The 25020-nt window shown below is 45.1% G+C and overlaps 1 pseudogene; it reads left to right on the top strand.

Moving 5' to 3' along the window:
* LOC129355766 (FYVE, RhoGEF and PH domain-containing protein 4-like) overlaps positions 1–25020 on the top strand; it is a 67980-nt pseudogene that overhangs the window by 15509 nt on the left and 27451 nt on the right.

Below are 25020 nucleotides of genomic sequence, written 5' to 3'. Positions count from 1 at the left end.
TAGAAAGATGATGGCGTCGCGTTTTTATTTTTAATGACTTATTGCATAAATTGATGATTTTAACTATTTTTTATTTAATGGAAACAACATGAAATAAAAACTGTTTCAACATTAGCAGAATACCAACTAAGTTTTGTGCTCATTGTAGTGGAAACAGCTGCTGATGAAAACACGACTGGCATCATCCACCCTCCTGGATGGAGCAACTCATCCATTGCTGTAAGGAGATTGTCTCTACAGCAATGGATGTGTTGCTACATCCACCACACACACATCCACACACAATCTCTATAGAGGAATAGAGGAAAAGCTCCCTGTTAACAGAAAGAAACCTCTAGCAGAACCAGAACCAGAACGTGGCTCGGTCCAATCAGCCACGACTGACTGGAGGTTTAAGACGGTAAATTAAATCCTTGCTGTCCTAAAACCAGGAACTGGTTACTCTGATTAAATGTCAGACAGTGAAGGTTTAATTATGTGTCTTTTTGCAGAGTGTATGTAAATATCTGGTTTCCTCTGCAGCCTAAAAGACAAACAGCTTAACAGAGAAGTGCTGAGTCATCGTTAGTGTGGGTAAGAAAGTGGCAGCTTCTTCAGCTTCTTGATCCTGGAAAGAGTCAAATTTATTTATATCAACAAATATTAAACCTTCAAAACCAAGACAATTCTGAACACCTCACTGTGAATATTAATTTGATAAACGAAAGAGGTTCATTTGTATTTTTTATTCAGTTAAAAGTTATGATTTGTCCTTTTATATATAGTGTAAATGATGATTTCAAAATTTCCCCTCCAGATAAAACTTCCCAGTTTCCCTTCCTGTTTTTGAATCATTTTCTGATTTGTTTTGTGAGAAAAGTGGGCGACTCCAGAACCGGCTTCTGGACTCCAGATACGACCAGAGCTGAGTCGGGATTCTTCATCCCGTTGCTCCTGCGCGTCTCTTTCTCAGAAAGAAGCCGGTTTTGTGACGTCTCTGGCCAGATGCGTCGCCTTTCTTCTGCTCCCCACCCGGCTTTATTCCTGGGAGGGGGTCGCTCGGTGTCAGAACCGAGATCCTCTGCAGAGTTCGGCCATTGGCCACTTCCTCTCTCACCGGCCCTCCCCTTCATCCAACACAATGGGTCTGCTTGTCCAGGCGACACACACTCTCACATACACACCCACAGAGGAGGCTCAGGTCCTCCGCCTTGTGCCGCGTCTCCACTGGAATGTGATCGTTTTCTCTTCACCATAAAGAGGAAAACCGAAGCCAACGAGGAACTGAGCTGGAGGGCGAGTCACTTTATCAGTTTGCTGAAGTGTGTGTGTGTGTGGTTGTGTGTGTGTGTGTGTGGTGTGGGTGTGTGTGTGTGGTTGTGTGTGTGTGTGTGGGTGTGAGGCCAATCTGAGGGAGGGAAGATGCAACCAATGCGGTGAGGCAGCAGTTTAACACGATGAGGCTGAACCTGCCAGCCTGAGCGTCAGAGCGCTGACAGAGGCAGAGGAAGAGAGAGGAAGGTCTCCTCGGTTCAGGATTCCTGTTTCATCCCTGGACTCAAACTGGACTCAACCTCCGCTAAGGTCAGTGCCTCCATCTGTTCACCCAGCAGCACCGGCAGGCTGCAGGAGACGCACAATGCAAATCCTGGCGCCGTTACTTTCCCCATCCGCACAGGGAGAAAGCGCCGGCTTTGGCTTTCCGCTCACTGAGAAACACATTACCTGCTCAGGGCGACAAAGGGAGGGACTCCCGAGACAAAAGACAAGCCGCTGATCTCTCCACAGATGAGGCAGGTGCTGCGCGGCGGCGTGGCGTTGTTGGCCGTGGGTGTCTGTGGCAGCGTGTGGGTCGTCTGAGCTGCAGTTCTGCACCGACTGGAGAGGACTATTCATTTTGTTTAAGGCGATATTGAATCAGCTGCAGTCGGTCTCAAGATATACTGCAACACACACACACACACACACATATCTTTGCACATAGAGGCTCCTGATTTCAGTTAACTCTGTTTGCCTCGATTGGTGTAATCGACCTCAGCTGGCCGGAGCTGCAGGAAAATATGTGTGTGTGTGTTTGGCTACATGCTTCTGCGCGTGTGTGTAAATACTGTGGATCAGTCTTTAATCGTTGATCTTTCACAAACAAAACTATGATTTTAAAAGTAAATTTGTCATCTTAAACAGTCAGATAATCTCACAGAGGAGGAAGCAACTTCCTGATTCCTTTAAAAGCAAAGAAAATGACTCGGCAGTTATTTTATTAGACCCAGATATTTCTAAAAATGTCATTAAATGGATTTTTCTGTTGTAGTCAAGAATTCAGTGGTGGACTTTGCTAACTAAAATGTTAGCTGCGCTAAATAATAAAGAGAGCAAATCATATCCATGTGATCCACGAGGATGAGGTCAGAGATTCCCCAGGTTCAGGTGTTTGAGACGTCCAGAGGAGGAAGTGAAGCAACAATGTTTGATTAATTTCTGCTCTTTTTGACAAACATTTTGACGAGATTGAACTATTTTGTGGAGTGACAGAGAGGAAGAGCGCGGCAGATGTCACGGTCGGTCAGTGGAGAAGGGATGAGATATTCAGTTACAGAACAGGAAAAAAACTTGTAAAAGTACACACAGACCGCGCTCACAATAAAAAGTGCAGGCGGGTCCATTCACCCCTCTCAAAAGTGCTGGGGGGTCAAAGTCTGCTCATCAAATTTTAGCTAGCTTTGCTGCAGTCTCATTAAACTTACAGAGAGAGCGCCAAGCCGCCAAATGAAAGTAAACTGACCAATAGCATTTAGGAGTGTGTCCACCCCCACAGATGCATGCAGATGTGGGGCAGATGTGACATTTTGACACATAATTTTTATTTTTTCCACAATGTCATGGAATAAAAGGGAAAGAGAATAAAAAGAATAACTATCATATTTTCTTTTTTTTCTACACAGTGTGCACAGCTGATTTTCTAAGTTAGCTAAAGAGCTAAATGAAAAGTTAGCTCCACTGTTATCCATATCCACCACTGGAATCCTTACTTTTCATATTTCCTCACTGTAACTCAGGCTAATATCTCTGCAGAATCACTGTACTGCCTCTCCCACTCCGTTTCCCACTCATTTATTCTACTTTCCTAAACGTAACAGTCATATTCTGTGTGTCAACAATATTGAGTTGACATTCTATTAGGTTTTCTGCTGTTTCCTCAAAGCTCAAGAAAAGGTTGAGAAAAATACCAGCAAAGTTTCCGTTGAGAAACTTCCTCCTTTTTCATGCAGAGGTTTCATTGTTTTTAACAGGATAACACTGAGAGGGCATTTCTTCTCATTTAAGTGATGGATTGTTGTAGAGTTGATTTGAAATAACAGCTCTAATCAGCAGGAACCAGCTGTAAGAGTCAGGTAGATGGAAAAACAGGTAGATTTATCTCAGATCATAACAGTTTGTTCACAAAGTCTGGACCGTCACCCTTTAAAGAAACTTTTCCTCGTCTCTGCAGAGATGATACAACTACATAGATGTCTCTACGTCTGTTTCCAGGACGCTGTGGAGACGTTTCAGACATCCATGTTATAGGATGATGTTGACTATGAAAGCTGCGTCTCTTTTCTTTATTGATTCTGCCTGTCAGCAGCTTCATCGTCTGTTTTCATCCTCGTCACTTTGTCTGTTTCACGGGTTTTCATTATTCTCTGACTGGTTTGCCTTCAGGTGATCATGCTGTCGTTTTGTCCTCTGTGGGCTGAGGTCTGTCTTTCTGAGTGTCCTCTGACACGTCAGAAATGCTGATGCTGCTTGACACTTTACTCCACTATCAGATTAGCTGCTGTGTCCATGAGAACAGAAGATGACAGATGACTGCATGTGTACTTTCAGTTGTTCAAATCATTTTCTGCAGGCCAAATTGGTGAAGAAAGAGCTCACATTTAGCTGCAGAGGAAGTTTGAGTTGTTCTGAATGTTAATCATTGGCTGTTGTCATTCTCTTTCTGCCTGGCTGCTTGCTCCAGCCTTGGCATCCAGCCCATCTGCAGGCTTACTTTCAGGATTGCGGGGTTGCCGCTGCATTGGCAGCTTGTGCTGAGAATATGGCTCCAGCTCTCAGTCAGAAGGCCTCATTCATGCTGAGCACAAAGATGCTGTTTGAGAACGAAGTTGCTGTGCAGTTTGACTGGCATTATGTTCCTCATTTACTTCAGATGTAATGCAGTGAGCCAAATCTTATGAATTTCTCCTGATCCCAGTTTTCTCTTATCAACTCAAGACAAAAGAGACATTTGAAGAAACTCACAGAAAGTTCTATTTAGTTTGTTCTGAATCTCTTTCTTTAAAATCTCATTCTAGTCTTCCAACAGTTGTTTGTCAACAGGTAGAGATAATATTTGTTTTGTGCAGCAATAATTAAGTTTTTTTTGTTGAAATAAATGTCATTTGTGTCAGCAAAGAATACCTGTAAAATGATGTCATTGTGATTTGGAGAAATACAGAAATAACTTGGATAAAGTAGTGCAAATGTTTCCAAAATTAGCTTGTAGCATCAGTGTTGGACAATGTCTCCCACATGCATGACACTGCTGCAGAGCCAGAGAGCTCCTCCAGTGTCAGACAGCTGCATCCCTGGTGCACAAGGAAGCATGATGGCAGATCCTTCCTGCAGAACCACCACTGCTCCAAAAGTCCCAGCTGTTATTTTCAGTTCTTCCATCTTCTGCAAATAACCTGCTGTCATTTCTTTATGCTCAGCTCGCACATTTCTTAAATAATTCTATGTAGTTGCACTTTTACTTTAAACTGAGTATCTACTTATCAACAGCACATAATCATTTTGTTGTGAGTTTGCTCTTACTGTACAGTCTCTTGTTTTTATTTTCAGTTTTTCTATTTTTTACCTTCGTTGAATCTTCAGGCCTCCATTTACTGATTACATAATTTATATTCGCATCACTTGCCTTTCTTTGCTGCTTCCACTTGATCCCTGCAAACACACCAAACACGCTGGCAGATCTGTGACTTTTTTAATTATATTTAAATATTTGTTTATGACAGACTTATATATATTCAAATAAATCATGTGCTGTAATTTGACTGTACATTATTATCTGTAAACTTGATATGCTACTGGTTCTAATGTGACAGGACAGGTTATGACCCCAGATTAAACTGAAAATAGCATGAAGGAGTATATATATAATTCCCTTCTCACCCACCGCGGGTGGTTCTTATCCTCTGAGCTCGGGTCCTCTACCAGAGGCCTGGGAGCTTGAGGGTTCTGCGCAGTATCTTGGCTGTGCCAAGGACTGCACATTTCTGGACTGAGATGTCTGATGTTGTTCCTGGGATCTGTTGTAGCCACTGCTCCAGTTTGGGGGTTACTGCCCCGAGGGCCCCGATGACCACAGGCACCACTGTGGTCTTCACCTTCCAGGCCCTCTCCAGTTCCTCCCTGAGGCCCTGGTATTTCTCCAGTTTCTCGTGCTCCTTTTTCCTGATGTTGCAATCACTTGGTATTGCTACATCTACCACAACGGCTTTCCTCTGATGTTTATCCACTACGACAATGTCTGGTTGGTTCGCCATTACCATTTTGTCTGTCTGGATCTGGAAGTCCCACAGGATCTTAGCTCTGGCGTTCTCCACCACCTTTGGGGGTGTTTCCCACTTTGATCTTGGGGTTTCCAGTCCATATTCTGCACAGATGTTTCTGTACACTATGCCTGCCACTTGGTTATGTCGTTCCATGTACGCTTTCCCTGCCAGTATCTTGCACCCTGCTGTGATGTGCTGGACTGTCTCAGGGGCCTCCTTGCACAACCTACACCTTGGGTCTTGTCTGGTGTGGTAGATCTGGGCCTCTATTGCTCTGGTGTTTAGGGCCTGTTCCTGGGCGGCCAGGATGAGGGCCTCTGTGCTGTCCTTGAGTCCAGCTTTTTCCAGCCATTGGTAGGATTTACTGATATCAGCCACTTGGGTTATTTGCTGGTGGTACATCCCATGTAGGGGTTTGTCCTCCCATGATGGTATCTCTGGCACCTCAACCTCCGTTCCCTGTTGTCTGAGACATTCACTGAGCACATTGTCTGTTGAGGCTTTGTCTCTGATGTATTTATGGATCTTAGTTGTTTCGTCCTGGACAGTGGTTCTCACACTCACTAGTCCTCTGCCTCCTTCCTTGCGGCTCGTGTACAGTCTCAGGGTGCTGGATTTGGGATGGAACCCTCCATGCATTGTTAGTAGCTTTCTGGTCTTAATATCTGTGGCTTTTATCTCCTCCTTTGGCCAGCTGATTATTCCAGCAGGGTATCTGATTACTGGCAAGGCATAGCTGTTTATCGCACGGATTTTGTTCTTGCCATTGAGCTGGCTTCTCAGGACTTGCCTTATTCGTTGGAGGTATTTAGCTGTGGCTCCTTTCCTTGTGGCCTCATCGAGGTTGCCATTTGCTTGTGGTATACCTAGGTACTTGTAACTGTCCTCTATGTCTGCTATTGTTCCTTCTGGGAGTGAGACCCCTTCTGTGTGGATGACCTTCCCCCTCTTTGTGACCAGCCGACCACATTTCTCTAGTCCGAATGACATCCCAATGTCAGTGCTGTAGATCCTGGTGGTGTGGATCAGTGAGTCGATGTCTCGCTCACACTTGGCGTACAGCTTGATGTCATCCATGTAGAGGAGGTGACTGATGTTGGCCCCATTTTTGAGTCGGTATCCGTAGCCAGTCTTGTTGATAATTTGGCTGAGGGGGTTCAGGCCTATGCAGAACAGTAGCGGGGACAGAGCATCTCCTTGGTATATGCCACATTTGATGGACACTTGTGCAAGTGGTTTGCAGTTGGCTTCAAGGGTGGTTTTCCACAGCCTCATCGAGTTTGCAATGAAGGCTCTCAGAGTCCTGTTGATGTTATACATCTCTAAGCATTCAATGATCCAAGTATGCGGCATTGAGTCATAGGCTTTCTTGTAATCAATCCAAGCCATGCACAGGTTGGTGTGTCGGGTTTTGCAGTCTCGGGCAACTGTGCGGTCTACGAGGAGTTGGTGTTTGGCTCCTCTGCTATTTACACCGATACCCTTCTGTGCCGTGCTCATGTGTTTATCCATGTGTTTGCTTATCTTGGCCGCTATGATGCCTGACATGAGCTTCCAGGTTGTGGAGAGGCAGGTTATTGGTCGGTAGTTGGGTGGGACTGGACCCTTTGATGGATCCTTCTGGATTAGGATTGTCCGCCCTTCAGTTAACCATTCAGGGTGAGTCCCACTTTGTAGCAGCTGGTTCATTTGGGCTGCCATTCGCTCATGGAGAGCAGTGAGTTTCTTTAGCCAGTAGGCATGGATCATGTCAGGCCCTGGTGCTGTCCAGTTTTTCATACCTGAGACTCTTTCTTGGACATCTGTCACAGTGATAGTTACCGGGGCTTGCTCAGGGAGGTTGCTGTGGTCCTCTCGTAGAGAGATCAGCCACTGTGCATTGCTGTTGTGGGACGCCTCCCTTTCCCATATGCCTTTCCAGTATTGTTCCGTCTCCAGCCTTGGTGGGTCTGCTCTGTTGTTATTGTTACCCTGCCATTGAGAGTACACCTTAGCTGGTTGAGTGGAGAAGAGCCGGTTAATCCTTCTGGATTCATTCTCCCTTGTGTATCTCTTTAGGCGGCTGGACAAGGCTTGGAGCCTCTGTTTGGCAGTCTCGAGTGCTTCAGGTATGGGCATCTGCCTGTACTTTCTGGGTACTGGTCTTTTCATTGTACCCTTGTGGAGCTCTGACAGTTGGCTCACTTCCCTCCTTGTTACCTTGATTTTAGCCTCTAACCGTCTTTTCCATGGTGGGTATTGGGTCTCATGGTTGCTCTTATAGCCAAGTATCTCAAGGATCACTGATGCTGAGTTGTAGATCAGCTCATTGGTTTCTGTTATGGTGTTGGTAGGGATCGTTCTCAATGCTGCATTCACATTCTCAATGAGACTTTCAGATGGTACTTCACTCAGCCGTTGTAATTGGCGCCGGGGAGGCCTGGTTGTCATTCGGGTCATGATTCTCTCTCTCAGGTCAGCAGCTGTCTCGTTCAGCTCTGTTTCGCTCATTGGGGCCGTGTATCCCCTCACTGGGTGGGGACTTGTAGTTAAGTCCCCACAGTCCTGACATCCGGGTTCCTCCCTTTTGCCGTAGCATTTGTGTTGTATCTCGTCAATCTCAAGTTGTGATAGCAGTTGCCGTTTGCGGATGTTGGAACACTGAGCTACTAGTTGTTTAGTGCTTAGTGTTGACTGGGGATGTCGAAGTAACCATTCCTTCCCCAGTCTTTGCATGTAACCTCTCTCACTAGGGTTACTTGAGTAGTAGCATTCCAACAGATCCACATTTTCATCTCTCGCCCATTTCCGTCTTGTTCCAGTAGCCCATTTGTCATCAAGGTGCTCTGGTTCCCCAACACCTGACGCAGACCTTGTTTGGCCGGGCGACGTCTGAGCCGGCATGTTATGCAACTTAGTATCTCTCATGGTATGAGGTAGGCAGTAGCTTGAAGGGTCTTGCCTAAGGACCCAGACTGGATTCGAACCCTGCCCTCTCGGGTGATATACTGATGCCTTATGTATTGAGCTATCCAGTCAATACATATATATATATATATATATATATATATATATATATATATATATATATATAATATATATATATATATATATTTTTTTTTTTTTTTTTTTTTTTTTTTTTTTAGAGAAAACTGGCTTTTGATCAGATTTAAGAAAAACTCCAGTGCAAAACCTGCAGATGCAGAAAAGAGCAAAATTAGCAGAAAGCAGAACAAAGTGGACATTATAATAGAACCTGTGGCTTTTATTTAAAATATTCTGCATAAGCATTGGGTAAAAAAAAAAAGTTTCTAAAGTAAACAGCTAAAAGATGCTCGTAAGCAAAAAATACCTCATTAAAATTCAAGTTTCACCGTTTAGTTAGGAATATGTAAAATCTGAAGGAAATAGTGATGGGACTGTAATCTTGCTGCTGAACTAATGAATAAATAACCATAAGAGCTGAAAGTCAAAGATATTTCTGCTCTTTAACCATCAGATTGGAGCAAAGTGTTTTTCTATCATTCATGAATCTTTTTTAGAAATGCGGTTGCTGACATTAGCGTTAGCTGCTACATGTTCAGCTAACTCCTTTTAGCACAACTTTAGCACAACAATAGTCTCTTCCAGCGTCCCATCAGAACGGTTTGGAGCAGAGATGAACCCCAGACGTCAGAGAGAAGCAGCTTCCACCGTTGCTGTTAGCAGATCTAGCTGGTGCGTCATATTAATAGGCTTACCAGAAACGACTAATACAAAGGTTCCCAAAGGAACCTGTGTGCAAAAACATAGTAATAATAATTAATTTAATTGATGTAATTAATCGGAATGAACTAGTTGAATATCAGTATCATCTCGATGTGCGTCTCTGTCACTCATCAGTCTCTAACCTGTAAATCCTCTCAGAGCCTCTTAAAGGAAACGCCGGCTGTGAATGCTTAGTAGCTCATTTGTGAACGCACTGGAGCGTTGGGACTCAGTCAGACGGGATCATTAGGCAGACAACATATTGATTGACACATATGGGAGCTCCTGTCCAGCAGCTGTGATCTGTTTTAAAAGGTGGACGGACCAATCGGCGTGGCTAGAGGAGACGGGCTGGTAGAAAACCAGACTAGAGTCGCTGGTAGAAAACCAGACTAGAGACGCTGGTAGAAAACCAGACTAGAGACGCTGGTAGAAAACCAGACTAGAGACGCTGGTAGAAAACCAGACTAGAGACGCTGGTAGAAAACCAGAGTAGAGACACTGGTAGAAAACCAGACTAGAGACCCTGGTAGAAAACCAGATTAGAGACCCTGGTAGAAAACCAGACTAGAGACGCTGGTAGAAAACCAGACTAGAGACGCTGGTAGAAAACCAGACTAGAGACGCTGGTAGAAAACCAGACTAGAGACGCTGGTAGAAAACCAGACTAGAGACGCTGGTAGAAAACCAGTCTAGAGACGCTGGTAGAAAACCAGACTAGAGACGCTGGTAGAAAACCAGACTAGAGACGCGCTGGTAGAAAACCAGACTAGAGACGCTGGTAGAAAACAAGACCAGAGACGCTGGTAGAAAACCAGACCAGAGACGCTGGTAGAAAACCAGTCTAGAGACGCTGGTAGAAAACCAGACCAGAGACGCTAGTAGAAAACCAGACTAGAGACGCTGGTAGAAAACCAGACTAGAGACGCTGGTAGAAAACCAAACTAGAGACGCTGGTAGAAAACCAGTCTAGAGACGCTGGTAGAAAACCAGTCTAGAGACGCTGGTAGAAAACCAGACTAGAGACGCTGGCAGAAAACCAGACTAGAGACGCTGGCAGAAAACCAGACTAGAGACGCTGGTAGAAAACCAGACTAGATACCCTGGTAGAAAACCAGACTAGAGACGCTCGTAGAAAACCAGATTAGAGACGCTGGTAGAAAGCCAGACTAGAGACGCTGGTAGAAAACCAGACTAGAGACGCTGGTAGAAAACCAGACTAGAGACGCGCTGGTAGAAAACTAGACTAGAGACGCTGGTAGAAAACCAGTCTAGAGACGTTGGTAGAAAACCAGTCTAGAGACGCTGGTAGAAAACCAGACTAGAGACGCGCTGGTAGAAAACTAGACTAGAGACGCTGGTAGAAAACCAGTCTAGAGACGCTGGTAGAAAACAAGACTAGAGACGCTGGTAGAAAACCAGTCTAGAGACGCTGGTAGAAAACCAGACTAGAGACGCTGGTAGAAAACAAGACTAGAGACGCTGGTAGAAAACCAGTCTAGAGACGCTGGTAGAAAACCAGTCTAGAGACGCTGGTAGAAAACCAGACTAGAGACGCTGGTAGAAAACCAGACTAGAGACGCTGGTAGAAAACCAGACTAGAGACACTGGTAGAAAACCAGACTGGAGACGCGCTGGTAGAAAACCAGTCTAGAGACCCTGTTAGAAAACCAGACTAGAGACGCTGGTAGAAAACCAGACTAGAGACCCTGGCAGAAAACCAGACTAGAGACACTGGCAGAAAACCAGACTAGAGACGCTGGTAGAAAACCAGACTAGAGACGCTGGTAGAAAACCAGACTAGAGACGCTGGTAGAAAACCAGACTAGAGACGCTGGTAGAAAACCAGTCTAGAGACGCTGGTAGAAAACCAGACTAGATACCCTGGTAGAAAACCAGACTGGAGACGCGCTGGTAGAAAACCAGTCTAGAGACCCTGGTAGAAAACCAGACTAGAGACGCTGCTCGAAAACCAGACTAGAGACCCTGGCAGAAAACCAGACTAGAGACGCTGGCAGAAAACCAGACCAGAGACGCTGGTAGAAAACCAGACCAGAGACGCTGGTAGAAAACCAGACTAGAGACGCTGGTAGAAAACCAGACTAGAGACGCTGGTAGAAAACCAGACCAGAGACGCTGGTAGAAAACCAGACTAGAGACGCTGGTAGAAAACCAGTCTAGAGACCCTGTTAGAAAACCAGTCTAGAGACGCTGGTAGAAAACAAGACTAGAGACGCTGGTAGAAAACCAGTCTAGAGACGCTGGTAGAAAACCAGACTAGAGACGCTGGTAGAAAACAAGACTAGAGACGCTGGTAGAAAACCAGTCTAGAGACGCTGGTAGAAAACCAGTCTAGAGACGCTGGTAGAAAACCAGACTAGAGACGCTGGTAGAAAACCAGACTAGAGACGCTGGTAGAAAACCAGACCAGAGACGCTGGTAGAAAACCAGACCAGAGACGCTGGTAGAAAACCAGTCTAGAGACCCTGTTAGAAAACCAGACTAGAGACGCTGGTAGAAAACCAGACTAGAGACCCTGGCAGAAAACCAGACTAGAGACACTGGCAGAAAACCAGACTAGAGACGCTGGTAGAAAACCAGACTAGAGACGCTGGTAGAAAACCAGACTAGAGACGCTGGTAGAAAACCAGACTAGAGACGCTGGTAGAAAACCAGTCTAGAGACGCTGGTAGAAAACCAGACTAGAGACGCTGGTAGAAAACCAGACTAGATACCCTGGTAGAAAACCAGACTGGAGACGCGCTGGTAGAAAACCAGTCTAGAGACCCTGGTAGAAAACCAGACTAGAGACGCTGGTCGAAAACCAGACTAGAGACCCTGGCAGAAAACCAGACTAGAGACGCTGGCAGAAAACCAGACCAGAGACGCTGGTAGAAAACCAGACCAGAGACGCTGGTAGAAAACCAGACTAGAGACGCTGGTAGAAAACAAGACCAGAGACGCTGGTAGAAAACCAGACTAGAGACGCTGGTAGAAAACCAGACTAGAGACGCTGGTAGAAAACCAGACCAGAGACGCTGGTAGAAAACCAGACCAGAGACGCTGGCAGAAAACCAGACTAGAGACGCTGGTAGAAAACCAGACCAGAGACGCTGGTAGAAAACCAGACCAGAGACGCTGGTAGAAAACCAGACTAGAGACGCTGGTAGAAAACCAGACTAGAGACGCTGGTAGAAAACCAGACCAGAGACGTTGGCAGAAAACCAGACTAGAGACGCTGGTAGAAAACCAGACTAGAGACGCTGGTAGAAAACCAGACTAGAGACGCTGGTAGAAAACCAGACCAGAGACGCTGGTAGAAAACCAGACTAGAGACGCTGGTAGAAAACCAGACTAGAGACGCTGGTAGAAAACCAGACCAGAGACGCTGGTAGAAAACCAGACCAGAGACGCTGGTAGAAAACCAGACTAGAGACGCTGGTAGAAAACCAGACTAGAGACGCTGGTAGAAAACCAGACTAGAGACGCTGGTAGAAAACCAGACCAGAGGCGCTGGCAGAAAACCAGACAAGAGATGCTGGTAGAAAACCAGACTAGAGACGCTGGTAGAAAACCAGACTAGAGAACCTGGTAGAAAACCAGACTAGAGAACCTGGTAGAAAACCAGACTAGAGGCCCTGGTAGAAAACCAGACCAGAGACGCTGGTAGAAAACCAGACTAGAGACGCTGGTAGAAAACCAGACTAGAGACGCTGGTAGAAAACCAGACTAGAGACGCTGGTAGAAAACCAGACCAGAGACGCTGGCAGAAAACCAGACTAGAGACGCTGGTAGAAAACCAGACTAGAGACGCTGGTAGAAAACCAGACTAGAGAACCTGGTAGAAAACCAGACTAGAGAACCTGGTAGAAAACCAGACTAAAGGCCCTGGTAGAAAACCAGACTAGAGACGCTGGTAGAAAACCAGACTAGAGACCCTGGCAGAAAACCAGACTAGAGACGCTGGCAGAAAACCAGACCAGAGACGCTGGTAGAAAACCAGACCAGAGACGCTGGTAGAAAAGCAGACTAGAGACGCTGGTAGAAAACCAGACTAGAGACGCTGGTAGAAAACCAGACCAGAGACGCTGGCAGAAAACCAGACTAGAGACGCTGGTAGAAAACCAGACTAGAGACGCTGGTAGAAAACCAGACCAGAGACGCTGGTAGAAAACAAGACCAGAGACGCTGGTAGAAAACCAGACCAGAAACGCTGGTAGAAAACCAGTCTAGATACGCTGGTAGAAAACCAGACCAGAGACGCTAGTAGAAAACCAGACTAGAGACGCTGGTAGAAAACCAGACTAGAGACGCTGGTAGAAAACCAAACTAGAGACGCTGGTAGAAAACCAGTCTAGAGACGCTGGTAGAAAACCAGTCTAGAGACGCTGGTAGAAAACCAGACTAGAGACGCTGGCAGAAAACCAGACTAGAGACGCTGGCAGAAAACCAGACTAGAGACGCTGGTAGAAAACCAGACTAGATACCCTGGTAGAAAACCAGACTAGAGACGCTCGTAGAAAACCAGACTAGAGACGCTGGTAGAAAGCCAGACTAGAGACGCTGGTAGAAAACCAGACTAGAGACGCTGGTAGAAAACCAGACTAGAGACGCGCTGGTAGAAAACTAGACTAGAGACGCTGGTAGAAAACCAGTCTAGAGACGCTGGTAGAAAACCAGACTAGAGACGCGCTGGTAGAAAACTAGACTAGAGACGCTGGTAGAAAACCAGTCTAGAGACGCTGGTAGAAAACAAGACTAGAGACGCTGGTAGAAAACCAGTCTAGAGACGCTGGTAGAAAACCAGACTAGAGACGCTGGTAGAAAACAAGACTAGAGACGCTGGTAGAAAACCAGACTAGAGAACCTGGTAGAAAACCAGACTAGAGAACCTGGTAGAAAACCAGACTAAAGGCCCTGGTAGAAAACCAGACTAGAGACGCTGGTAGAAAACCAGACTAGAGACCCTGGCAGAAAACCAGACTAGAGACGCTGGCAGAAAACCAGACCAGAGACGCTGGTAGAAAACCAGACCAGACGCTGGTAGAAAACCAGACTAGAGACGCTGGTAGAAAACCAGACCAGAGACGCTGGTAGAAAACCAGACTAGAGACGCTGGTAGAAAACCAGACTAGAGACGCTGGTAGAAAACCAGACCAGAGACGCTGGCAGAAAACCAGACTAGAGACGCTGGTAGAAAACCAGACCAGAGACGCTGGTAGAAAACCAGACTAGAGACGCTGGTAGAAAACCAGACTAGAGACGCTGGTAGAAAACCAGACCAGAGACGCTGGCAGAAAACCAGACTAGAGACGCTGGTAGAAAACCAGACTAGAGACGCTGGTAGAAAACAAGACCAGAGACGCTGGTAGAAAACCAGACTAGAGACGCTGGTAGAAAACCAGTCTAGAGACGCTGGTAGAAAACCAGACCAGAGACGCTAGTAGAAAACCAGACTAGAGACGCTGGTAGAAAACCAGACTAGAGACGCTGGTAGAAAACCAAACTAGAGACGCTGGTAGAAAACCAGTCTAGAGACGCTGGTAGAAAACCAGACTAGAGACGCTGGTAGAAAACCAGACTAGAGACGCTGGTAGAAAACCAGACCAGAGACGCTGGTAGAAAACAAGACCAGAGACGCTGGTAGAAAACCAGACCAGAGACGCTGGTAGAAAACCAGTCTAGAGACGCTGGTAGAAAACCAGACAAGAGACGCTAGTAGAAAACCAGACTAGAGACGCTGGTAGAAAACCAGACTAAAGACGCTGGTAGAAAACCAAACTAGAGACGCTGGTAGAAAACCAGTCTAGAGACGCTGGTAGAAAACCAGACTAGAGACGCTGGTAGAAAACAAGACTAGAGACGCTGGTAGAAAACCAGACTAGAGACGCTGGTAGAAAACCAGACTAGATACCCTGGTAGAAAACCAGACTGGAGACGCGCTGGTAGAAAACCAGTCTAGAGACCCTGGTAGAAAACCAGACTAGAGACGCTGGTCGAAAACCAGACTAGAGACCCTGGCAGAAAACCAGACTAGAGACGCTGGCAGAAAACCAGACCAGAGACGCTGGTAGAAAACCAGACCAGAGACGCTGGTAGAAAACCAGACTAGAGACGCTGGTAGAAAACCAGACTAGAGACGCTGGTAGAAAACCAGACTAGAGACGCTGGTAGAAAACCAGACCAGAGACTCTGGCAGAAAACCAGACTAGAGACGCTGGTAGAAAACCAGACTAGAGACGCTGGTAGAAAACCAGACCAGAGACGCTGGTAGAAAACCAGACTAGAGACGCTGGTAGAAAACCAGACTAGAGACGCTGGTAGAAAACCAGACCAGAGACGCTGGCAGAAAACCAGACTAGAGACGCTGGCAGTAAACCAGACTAGAGACGCTGGTAGAAAACCAGACTAGAGACGCTGGTAGAAAACCAGACCAGAGACGCTGGTAGAAAACCAGACTAGAGACGCTGGTAGAAAACCAGACTAGAGACGCTGGTAGAAAACCAGACCAGAGACGCTGGTAGAAAACCAGACTAGAGACGCTGGTAGAAAACCAGTCTAGAGACGCTGGTAGAAAACTAGACTAGAGACGCTGGTAGAAAACCAGACCAGAGACGCTGGCAGAAAACCAGACTAGAGACGCTGGTAGAAAACCAGACTAGAGACGCTGGTAGAAAACCAGACTAGAGACGCTGGTAGAAAACCAGACTAGAGACGCTGGTACAAAACCAGACTAGAGATGCTGGTACAAAACCAAACCAGAGACGCTGGTAGAAAACCAGACTAGAGACGCTGGTAGAAAACCAGACTAGAGACGCTGGTAGAAAACCAGACTAGAGACGCTTGTAGAAAACCAGACCAGAGACGCTGGCAGAAAACCAGACTAGAGACGCTGGTAGAAAACCAGACTAGAGACGCTGGCAGAAAACCAGACCAGAGACGCTGGTAGAAAACCAGACCAGAGACGCTGGTAGAAAACCAGACTAGAGACGCTGGTAGAAAACCAGACCAGAGACGCTGGTAGAAAACCAGACTAGAGACGCTGGTAGAAAACCAGACTAGAGACGCTGGTAGAAAACCAGACCAGAGACGCTGGCAGAAAACCAGACTAGAGACGCTGGTAGAAAACCAGACTAGAGACGCTGGTAGAAAACCAGACCAGAGACGCTGGTAGAAAACCAGACTAGAGACGCTGGTAGAAAACCAGACTAGAGACGCTGGTAGAAAACCAGACCAGAGACGCTGGCAGAAAACCAGACTAGAGACGCTGGTAGAAAACCAGACTAGAGACGCTGGTAGAAAACCAGACCAGAGACGCTGGTAGAAAACCAGACTAGAGACGCTGGTAGAAAACCAGACTAGAGACGCTGGTAGAAAACCAGACCAGAGACGCTGGTAGAAAACCAGACTAGAGACGCTGGTAGAAAACCAGTATAGAGACGCTTGTAGAAAACCAGACTAGAGACGCTGGTAGAAAACCAGACCAGAGACGCTGGCAGAAAACCAGACTAGAGACGCTGGTAGAAAACCAGACTAGAGACGCTGGTAGAAAACCAGACCAGAGACGCTGGTAGAAAACCAGACCAGAGACGCTGGTAGAAAACCAGACTAGAGACGCTGGTAGAAAACCAGACTAGAGACGCTGGTACAAAACCAGACCAGAGACGCTGGTAGAAAACCAGACTAGAGACGCTGGTAGAAAACCAGACTAGAGACGCTGGTAGAAAACCAGACCAGAGACGCTGGCAGAAAACCAGATAGAGACGCTGGTAGAAAACCAGACTAGAGACGCTGGTAGAAAACCAGACTAGAGACGCTGGTAGAAAACCAGACCAGAGACGCTGGTAGAAAACCAGACCAGAGACGCTGGTAGAAAACCAGACCAGAGACGCTGGTAGAAAACCAGACTAGAGACGCTGGTAGAAAACCAGACTAGAGACGCTGGTAGAAAACCAGACTAGAGACGCTGGTAGAAAACCAGACCAGAGACGCTGGTAGAAAACCAGACTAGAGACGCTGGTAGAAAACCAGACTAGAGACGCTGGTAGAAAACCAGACCAGAGGCGCTGGCAGAAAACCAGACTAGAGACGCTGGTAGAAAACCAGACTAGAGACGCTGGTAGAAAACCAGACTAGAGAACCTGGTAGAAAACCAGACTAGAGAACCTGGTAGAAAACCAGACTAAAGGCCCTGGTAGAAAACCAGACCAGAGACGCTGGTAGAAAACCAGACTAGAGACGCTGGTAGAAAACCAGACTAGAGACGCTGGTAGAAAACCAGACTAGAGACGCTGGTAGAAAACCAGACCAGAGACGCTGGCAGAAAACCAGACTAGAGACGCTGGTAGAAAACCAGACTAGAGACGCTGGTAGAAAACCAGACTAGAGAACCTGGTAGAAAACCAGACTAGAGAACCTGGTAGAAAACCAGACTAAAGGCCCTGGTAGAAAACCAGACTAGAGACGCTGGTAGAAAACCAGACTAGAGACGCTGGTAGAAAACCAGACTAGAGACGCTGGTAGAAAACCAGACCAGAGACGCTGGTAGAAAACCAGACTAGAGACGCTGGTAGAAAACCAGACCAGAGACGCTGGTAAAAAACCAGACTAGAGACGCTGGTAGAAAACCAGACTAGAGACGCTGGTAGAAAACCAGACCAGAGACGCTGGTAGAAAACCAGACAGAGACGCTGGTAGAAAACCAGACTAGAGACGCTGGTAGAAAACCAGACTAGAGACGCTGGTAGAAAACCAGACTAGAGACGCTGGTAGAAAACCAGACCAGAGACGCTGGCAGAAAACCAGACTAGAGACGCTGGTAGAAAACCAGACTAGAGACGCTGGTAGAAAACCAGACTAGAGATGCTGGTAGAAAACCAGACTAGAGACGCTGGTAGAAAACCAGACTAGAGAACCGGTAGAAAAACCAGACTAGAGAACTGGTAGAAAACCAGACTAAAGGCCCTGGTAGAAAACCAGACCAGAGACGCTGGTAGAAAACCAGACTAGAGACGCTGGTAGAAAACCAGACTAGAGACGCTGGTAGAAAACCAGACTAGAGACGCTGGTAGAAAACCAGACCAGAGACGCTGGCAGAAAACCAACTAGAGACGCTGGTAGAAAACCAGACTAAAGGCCCTGGTAGAAAACCAGACTAGAGACGCTGGTAGAAAACCAGACTAGAGACGCTGGTAGAAAACCAGACTAGAGACGCTGGTAGAAAACCAGACTAGAGACGCTGGTAGAAAACCAGTCTAGAGACGCTGGTAGAAAACCAGACTAGAGAGAGACGAGGACAGCAGCTGTGTTTCTAGAGACACACTCAGCATGTTCAAGATCACAGCACCTTTTAAAGCAGTTCCCCACTGGCCTGCCCTTGTTAGATACGGGCCAGAGAACATACTCGGATCATGCTAAGAGTTTATCTTCTCATGCTGAGCTGGGTGAAAGAAGCACGCTGGTAACCACTCAGGAAATGCATGACATCTGCTCTAGAGCTACATATTTGATGAGATTTTTTGTAGGCAAAACGTTTTCTCAGCTACATTAAGGATCGTCCTGATTCTGCTGCTCCTGTTCAGTCAGAGTCTCGTAACATTTGCATTCTTGACTCCAAACAAGCAGGTGATTCATGGCTGTGAAATTCCTTTCAGGTTCTGTTCAAAAAACAAAAGAAGGCAGAATTAGTGACGTCTAGAAACACAGAACATCATTTAGCAGCCAGTCCTTCACCGTTTCTGTAGCCAGAGTAAAATTTATAATCATGCCCTTCAATCATTTAAGGGTTTTACATTTGAAAGTCTTCAGAGGTTTTAGTATGTGACATAGTCTAGAAATCCATTCAATATTGTTTTTTTTTTCATTTTAAAATAAAACAGCAAAAATTGAATAACTGGTTGTTGTTGGGTTTTTTTGTTAGTTTTAAAACTAAATTGGAAAAACCAAAATTGCAAAGAAAGAACTATGGAATATTTTTACGTCTGCGTTGGAACCACACCAGACCAGACTGCAGACTGAGGCCGAGTGGCAGTCCTGCGTTCGCTTTGTTCGGTTTGATGACGCTTTTGCATCTTCAGCAGCTTCCAACATAGCTACATGTTAAATCAACAACCATAAGTTTCCTTTTGTTTTCCGTAGCTAAAGCAAAAATCAATCAACAATCCAGCTACAAGGCTGCAGTTCGGTTGTTTTACTATTCGGTTTTGAGAATGATTTTGTTTTGAGTCATGCACTCGTCTATAATCAGAGTCTCATCTGGTTGTTCTGAACATTTAAGATCTTCTAAAGGTCCATTTATTTTCTGTCTATCTCGTGTCGTGACAGAAAGCTGTCAGTCGTTGGTAATTATCCTGAGCGAATAGAGACGGACGCATCTGGACGCCGAGACGAGCCGATGTTTTCAATGCCAAGCATAAAGCCTCAGTCGTGTGCTTACACACACACATTAGCATGATTAAAGGGGTGTGACTGAGCATGTTAATACTTCAACCCCCCTTATACATTATTTATACGATGCCTTCAAATAGCAGTTATCTCAAACCAGGGGAGCCATGAAAATGAAACAGAGGTAAATCACCCTTTTTACTTAGTGCTTTTAGTTGACAGCATTGGTGGGTTTTTGTGGTAAATATGTCTATTATTATATAGAAAGATAAGTGAAGAAATGAGTTTATGTAACTGTAAAGTTTCCACTGAGATTCGGCTGAAACTGGACCTTCAGGGAACAGAGTTGTGATGAACAGACAGAAATGAATCTGAGTTATTAACTGCTACGGTTGGTTCATATTCATCAGTCTCACTTCTCTATTGTTGCACCTGCATCGTCTCCTCCCCAGTAAAATTAGTGTTTAAACCTTGTCTTCTCATCATCCTCCCACTTCAACGGGACGATGACTCCTGGCTAATCCTCCCCCAGAAAATAAACCATTATAAAGGCGTTGTCACCAGCAACATCTTCAAGGACAAAGCCTCCCTCCTCCCATCCTGCCTTTCACCTTGCGACTCTGGTTTCTAGGGAACCGGTTTGTGCAGTGACAGCGTTCAGGTACGCAGACTGGATGACGAACAGACTTGAACCTGGCAGCCAACAGGGAACATTGGGTTTGAGGAAAGGGCAGCGATTTCCTTGTAGATCCTAATAATAGTGATCCAAAAAGTGATTATGTGATGGAAGAACAGTGTGGTGATGACAGGACGGGGAAATCCCGTGATCTGAGAGAAGACATGCAGGTAGATATACTTCCTTTTTCTGTCTTTATGTTGTTTTACTGCTGCATCGACCAAACAGAGTCAGAAAACTTCTTATTTTTGTTCCACTCGTAGTCGGGTGAGAAAATAATCTTGAAGGAAATGCTCTGAACCAAAATATCCCACACGCAGTGGTGAGGCGGTCTGTGAGGCCAGTCACCTGTAAAACATCCGAGACATGCAGCCTGTTTATTTTGCCATGTCTAATGCGAGATGACTGTCAGAGTTTGATGCATTTTTTATTCCCCAAATGAAAATGCACTATTTAGTTTGAATTTCTCTTTTTTTATTCATCTGCTTCAACAAATTTCAGCACATCAATAGTTACAGTTCAGAGAATCTGAGATGCAGCTGATTGGAGGTCAGACGCACTTTTCCGCCTTCTTAAACTGATAATGTCGCCGATACCCACAAAGAGAATGTGTTGCAGTAAATGATTCCTTCACACCACATTTTGATCATGAGATAACTGAACATGTTTCATGCAAACATTTTCCTGAGGATCTGATGAGACCCATACGAGTCATGACTTGTTGACTATCCTGCACAAACAAACTGTTCGGTAAACATGGAAGTCCGGCGGCGACGGACGAACATGCTGAGAGGAAATGATGGGAAACATTTGGAGTCGGGTTTCTAGTTTTAACTTTCAGTTTTTGTTCCCACTTGGCAGGAACAGACATTATAAAAGGTCTAAGATGTGTGTTCTCTGAACACACATGTTCATATATGTAACAACATGTTTTAATTGGGATGAATGTGAAAAAGAAGAGATTTTTATGAAGCATCATGTCTTGGGATAAAGTGGAAAACTTCCACTTATCTGCTGCATCAGGACAGCAGATAATTGTAACATGAGATGTTCTGCTCAGTGTTGGACTCACTTCCACTATTTTTCCTTTGGCTTTTTTTTAACGTTGAACGTGATTTAATTGATTTTTTTTTGATAAATTCAAACATGTTCATTTTCTTGGCTGTTTGTGAAGACTCACTTGAATAAAGTTCAAATTTTATTGATCAAATTTTGGTTACCAACTATTAAGAGTCTTTCAGGTAGACAAACATTTGTATCCGTCGAACCAACCAACCAATTTCTGTAGTCAGTTTTTTCCAGGTTGCATAATCTTAACACCAACTGCTGTAGAAACATCAGCCGTGAATCCAGTAAGGTTTGCGTTAAATATTTAGTCTTTGCTGAAAAGACGCTGAGATCTTTGGAAATTTGAGTTTCTGAAAGCATCTGATTTGTCTGACCAATGTGTGGCAGGGAGCGCATACCTGCACCTTTTGAATCAAATTCTCTCTGGAAACCCTGAGAGATTAAAGATGATCAACATGGAGAATATTGTTAGCTAACCTGTAATCTGTTTTTGCTAGAATGAGACACAGAAACCAAAATGCATTGGCAGATGCTTCGCTAACTTCCATATTTGCAGTTTGCTTCTTGACAATTTAGCAGTGAAGTAAAAATTGTTTCAGTTCCTCTATTGATGATGTGAACAAATGTGTTTTCCTGTTACTGTACATCATAGAAATGTCTGCAAACCATGGAGTTATCTGTGGTTTTCCCTCTTTCTTGCGACTGGTTAGGGTCACAAACTCTGTTGTTCCTGTCAGTAAATGTTGACCGACATTGCAAACATGATGTCTGAAGTTTCTCTTTTTGTTCAAGTTTTCACGTTGCTGAGAGTTGAAATGCTGAGGTTATATTTTGAAAAACACAAAGCTGAAAAGAGGAAGTTAATCGACAAGAAGAAGTTTTTGGGTCAGCCGAGTTACTGGAAATGGAGATTCTCACCATCGCTCATCATTAAGCAGCTCGTCAAACATTGTGTCACGGATATTTTTCATGTTATTAATTCATGTGTGCATGTTTGTCAGTGCAGCCGTGGAAAAGCGTGCGCCAGTTGTGGAAACAATGGATGTGAGGAATCACATCTGTGGAGATGGACTGGCAGGTTGAGTCTGGTTTGGACTGAACTGATTCCTATAAACTGCTTCCATGTTTTAAAGTGTCCAAAAGGAATTTTTCTGGGTTTGAGTTGTGTAAAAAAGAAGTTTGCATGTCTGCATGTGGGCGTGTCTGCGAGCAGGAACAGCAGGCAGGCCGGCCATGAGGACTCCAGATGGTGTGTGGAGAAAGCCCTCCTTTAATCCCCGAGCCAGAATATAACCCCCAACCCCCGCTTCTCACACACACACACACACACACGCACGCACGCACGCACGCACGCACACACACACACACACATACACACACACACACACACACACGCACACACACACACAACTTTGTTTCAGTTGTGAGAGGCAACTTTCCCTTTAAATATCATCATTGACACACTGAGCTTAGCTCTTCTCATCCGTCCTAAATACTTATCTCAGGTCAAGAAAAGCATGACCCTCCCATGAATTAGGTACTGATTGTGTGCAGCAGAGACGGTAAGCTGGTCAGAGTTGATGGGAAGATGAACGAAGCTAAATCCAGGACAATCCTGGAGGAAAACTTGTTGGTCTGCAGAAGATTTGAGCCTGGTGAGGTTCTCCTTACAGCCCAAACATCCAACCAGATATTCTGCTTTAGATCAAATCATGTTGGTGAAGTTTTCTATGATCAACTCCGAAATAAAAAGCAATAAAATCTGTTGTAGTATTATTATTGCTAAATATTAGTTCTGTTTTATGTGACCTTATTGCTCTGAGTTCAGTTTCTGTATCACTGCTGCAGTGATGCAGAAGGTGGCGAGCTGAAAAGCTTTTATACGTTGCTGTAGGTGTAAAAGGTGAAAACTCAGAATGATGGTTTTGTGACTTCTTGAAATAATGCTAAAAGTGGTGAGAAAAAAGGATTCATAAGATTAGTGCTTTGGAATTTATCTGGAAATATTGATTTAGGGGAATCTAAGCGTGTTAAACATTTCCAAGGTAGTTTAAGAGCTAAATTAAAATGAGTTCTTAAGCCCTATTAGTAGTGGATTAGCAGAAATGTGCTTATTATAGCACAATCTAAACGGAGATTAAATTAGATCAGTAAAGTTTTGATCCGTCCTGCTGTTTGAGTTAGTTTTATGTTAAATAGTTTATGTGTAATTCTGCCTTGATTGTCACTCATCTGGTTCTGCTGTTTCCATTTTCCGTCTGTTGCATCTGTGAGCTCTAATCTGTCTGAAGGGCCTGTGATTGGTGCAGTCTCATCACTGGCTTTACGACCACTACTGCTTTCCCTTTAATCTTTTATGTGCATATTAACCGACTGTGTGGAAAGGCTGCTGGTCTCCCCACAGAACACATCCAGGCTAATTAGGGTTTATGTCTCCAAGGGGCGCGCAGCTCCTTTCCATTTACTAAACAAAGCAACGTCTGCTCCAGGTTTGAATGAATGCAGCTGGAAGGAACGTCTGGAAGATTTGGCATCAAATTTCTCTCTGTTATAGTTTGTCAGCTTTATATTCTGATACTCATCCTCACTCATCGTCCCGATTCCCAGCCTCAGTGCTGGACCTGAGTAAAATATAATGTTTTGATTTTGCTTTAAGCTCCTTGTTTGCCAAACTATTTTTGACGTTTCACAAAGAAGAAGAAATTGACTCTGTTGTGTTTGTTGCGTTTTCTTGTTGCAGAAAGAAAAGGCAAAACTCCATGCTACCAGACCAGAAGCGCTGATGATGAGGCCTGCATAGCAGTGAAAATCGACCAGTCCAGAGGTAGGAAGCAGTTTTCCTCACCTGCTGCCCGTTTCATCTGCAGGCTTCCACCGGATAGAAAACTGAGATTTATGGGAATTAGAGGAATTAAACAGAGTTTCTACAACAAAACTATATCAGATGATTCTATAATAGTGATTAGGCTTTATATCTTCTATAAAATATCCATAGAAAGATGAGTGGAGAAAAGTTTAGAAAAATTTCCAGGCTTCTTGTTTAAGTTGCTTGTGTCCTCGCCTGAACTGAAGGAGCTGCAGCAGCATCGCCGCTGCAGCATCGCCGCAGCATCGCCGCAGCGTCGCCGCAGCATCGCCGCAGCGTCGCCGCAGCGTCGCCGTGTTTGTTTCTAACTTAAAATCTGCTAACAATTCAAGGTGGTTGTTTCTATTTCTGCCTCAGAGCATCAACTCTGTAAAACCTCCAGTGTGATTGAAGGCTGGACCCTCAGTCCTTGTTGAAGTTTACTGAACATACGAGCCGAAACTGAGAATATAACGGCACAAAAAGCAGCCAGAGATCCCTGACAGAACCATTTTCAGGCCTGACTTGCTAGCAGGTAATTGTAGTTTATTTGATGCAGATGGAGAAAACGTCAGCGATGCAGATGCTACTTTTATGCAAATTTGACATTGATGAGAATTTCCTACAGCTCTGCAGTGTGGGAGGTTTGCAGCTTTCTTTTGTGTCATGCATCTCTTATGATATGAGCACAGAGGAGGAGGAAGCGGCATTTGTATTAAAACTGGAATATAAGAGAAAAAAGCAGGACGAAGGTGTTCCGGGTGTTC

This window comes from Poeciliopsis prolifica, unplaced genomic scaffold (assembly GCF_027474105.1).
Source record: "Poeciliopsis prolifica strain line A6 unplaced genomic scaffold, Auburn_PproV2 SCAFFOLD145, whole genome shotgun sequence".
NCBI classification, from domain to species: Eukaryota; Metazoa; Chordata; class Actinopteri; order Cyprinodontiformes; family Poeciliidae; genus Poeciliopsis; species Poeciliopsis prolifica.
This window is presented reverse-complemented; position numbering and strand designations above follow the sequence as displayed.